Raw genomic sequence first — 3,102 nt, 5'->3', positions numbered from 1 at the left:
CCTCTCTCTCTTTCTCCCCCCCCCCCTTTTCCCCTCTCTCTTTCTCTCTCTCTCCCCTCTCCCTCCCCCTCTTCTCCTCTCTCTCTCTCTTCTCTCTTTTCTCTTCTCTCTCTCTCTCTCTCCCCCCCCTCTCTCTCTCTCTCTCTTCTCTCTCTCTCTCCCTTCCCCCTTCCCCCTCTTCTCTCTCCTCTCTCCTCTCTCTTTTCCCCTCTCCCCCTCCCCTCCCCCTCTCTCCCCCCTCTCCCCCTCTCTCTCTTCTCTCTTCTTCTCTCTCTCTTCTCTCTCTTCCTTCTCTCTCTCCTCTCTCCTCCTCTCTTTTCTCTCCTCTCTCTCCTCTCACTCTCTCCTCTCTCCTCTCCTTCTCTCTCTCTCTTCTCTCTCTCTTTTCCCCTTCTCTCCCCTCTCTCTTCTCTTCTCTCTCTTCCTTCTCCCTTCTCTTTTTTTCTGTTTTTTGTTTTCTCTCTCTCTCTCTCTCTCTTCTTGGGGTTCTTTTTTGGGGTTTTTTTCTCCTTCTTTCTTTCTCCCCTCCTTCTTTTCCCTCTTCTTCCATCTTTCTCTTCTTCTCCTCCCTCTCCTCTCTTCTCCCCCCTTTCCCCCCTCCCCCTTCTCCCCTTCTTTCCTTTTTTCTCTTCTCTCTCTCTCTCTCTCTTCTCTCTCCCCTCTCTTTTTTCCCCCCCCTCTCCTCTCTCACTCACTCTCTCCCTCCCCCCCTTTTTCCTCCTCCTCCCCCTTCTCTCTCTCCCCTCTCTCTCTCTCCCCTTCTTCCCCTCTCTCCCTCTCTCTCTTCCCCTCTCTCCCCTCTTTCTCTCTCCGTTTCTCTCTCCCTTCCCCTCTCTCTCTCTCCTCTCTCCTCCTCTCCCTCTCACTCTCTCTCTCCTCTCCTCCTCCCCCCTCTCCCTTTTCTCTCTCTCTCTCTCTCTCTCTCCTTTTCTCTCTCCTCTCTCTTCTCCTTTTCTCTCTCTCTCTCTTTCTCTCTCCCCTCTTCTCTCTCTCTTCTCTCCCCCTCTCCTCTCTCCTTTTCCTCCTTCTTCTCCTTCCTCTCTCTCTCTCCCTCTCACTCACCTCTCTCTCTCCTCGTCCCCCCCCCCCCCCCCCTTTTGTCTGCCCCTGTCTGTCTGCCCTCTCTCTCTCTCTCTCCTCGCCTTCTTTCCTTCTCTCTCCTTCCCCCTCTCTCTCTCTCTCTCTTCTCCTCTTCTCTCTCTCTCTCTCTCTCTCCCCTCCCTCCTCTCTCTCTCTCTCAATCTCTCTCTCTCCTCGTCCCCCTCCCCCCCCATCCGTTTTCCATCTAGATGTGACCCCAATCATCCGTGTGAATTCCTCTTGCGGCCTCCCAGAGGTCATGATCTGCTGTCGCTCCCCATTTCCCTCCCGCGGCCTCTCCCCATTCCTAAATTAATATTCCCCATTCACATATTCATTTCCCCATTGCCTGATTCCTTCCGCCATTGCCAACTTGTTTTCCCCTATCTGCTGTCCTTTCCGCCTTCCCGTTTTTTACTTCCCCATTCTTAAATGCATTTCCCCATTCCCAGATTCCATTCCCGTTCTCAAATTCCCGAATTCTCATTCCCGAATTTTCATTCCCAAATCTATTTTAAAATTTTTTTTTTTTCACTTTTCCCAAATTTCCCAGATTTCCCCTTTCCTTATTCTCTCACCCATTACCATCCCCCATTCCCCATTCTTCTCTCTCTCCCCCATTCTTCCCTCACCCCATTCTTCTCTCACGCATTCTTCCCTCCCCCATTCTTCCCTCCTCCCAATTCTTCTCTCACCCATCCTTCCCCCTCCCCATTCTTCCCTCCCCCCATCCTTCTCTCCCTCCCCTCCCCTCCCAACCACTCCATTCTTCCCTCCCCCCCCCCCCCCTCCCCTCCCCCTCCTCCCCCCCCCCCCCAACCACTCCATTCCCTCTTAAACGCTCCCCGGGAAGGTCGTTTTAAAATTTTTTTGGGTATTTAAACTTCGGTCATTAATGCCTAGTCCCAGATCGCGATATTTCCCCAGCCCGAAAATTTTGGGAAATTTCCCGACGGGAGGGCGATGGCGCTTGGAATAGGGGGGAGGGGGGGGGGGGGGGGGGGGAGGAGGGGGGGGGGATTTGGGGGGGAAAGATGGGGGGAGGGAGGGAGGGGGGGGGGGAGGGAAAAGGGGAGGGGAGGGTGGAGGGGGGGGGGAGGGGGGGGGAGGGGAGGGAAAGGGGGTGGAATGATGGAGGGGAGGGGGGGAGGGGGAGGGGGGAATGGGGGTAGGAATGATGGAGGGGAGGGAGGGGGGAGGGGAGGGAATGGGGTAGGAATGATGGAGGGGGGAGGGGAGGGTATGAGGGCAGGAATGATGGGGAGAAAGGAATGACGGAATGGGGGTAGGAATGATGGGGGTGAGGGATGGGGATAGGAAGGGTGGACGAGGTTAGGTGTAATGGATGGGGGGGGGGGAGGGATGAGGGATGGGGGGGATGAGGAGGATGGTGATGAGGCATGAGGCAAGGAAGGATGGAGGAATATGGAGATGGGGAGTGGGATGGGGGAATGGGAGGGAAATGGGGATGGGATAAGGAAGATGGGGGGAGTAGGAGGTGGATGGAATGAGAGGAGGAATAGAAGAACGACAGGAAGAAAAAGAGAGTGAAGGTTAGAAGAAGGAGGAGGAAGGAGAAGGAGAAGGAGAAGGAGAAGGAAAATGAGAAGGAGGAGGAGGAGGCGGAAAAGGAGGAGGAAGGAGAAGGAGAAGGAGAAGGAGGAGGAGGAGGAGGAAAATGAGAAGGAGGAGGAGGAGGCGGAAAAGGAGGAGGAAGGAAGGAGAAGGAGGAGGAGGAGGAGGAAAAGGAGAAGGGGAGGAGGAGGCGGAAAAGGAGGAGGAAGGAGAAGGAGAAGGAGAAGGAGGAGAAAGAGGGGGAAAAGGAGAAGGAGGAGAAAGAAGAAGAAAAAGAAGAAGAAGAAGAAGAAGAAGTTGGTGGAGAACAGGACAAGGGAAATGAAAGACAGACGGAAAAGAATAAGGAAAAAAGAAAGGAGAAAGAGGATGAAAAGGGAAAAGCTAGACAATGAAGAAGAGGAAGAAGAGGGAAAAGGAGTAAAGACAGAAATGAGTAAAGAAGAG

This window comes from Penaeus monodon, chromosome 26 (assembly GCF_015228065.2).
Source record: "Penaeus monodon isolate SGIC_2016 chromosome 26, NSTDA_Pmon_1, whole genome shotgun sequence".
In the NCBI taxonomy this organism is placed as follows: Eukaryota; Metazoa; Arthropoda; class Malacostraca; order Decapoda; family Penaeidae; genus Penaeus; species Penaeus monodon.
The sequence above is the reverse complement of the archived record's forward strand: the minus strand, read 5'-3'. Positions refer to the sequence as shown.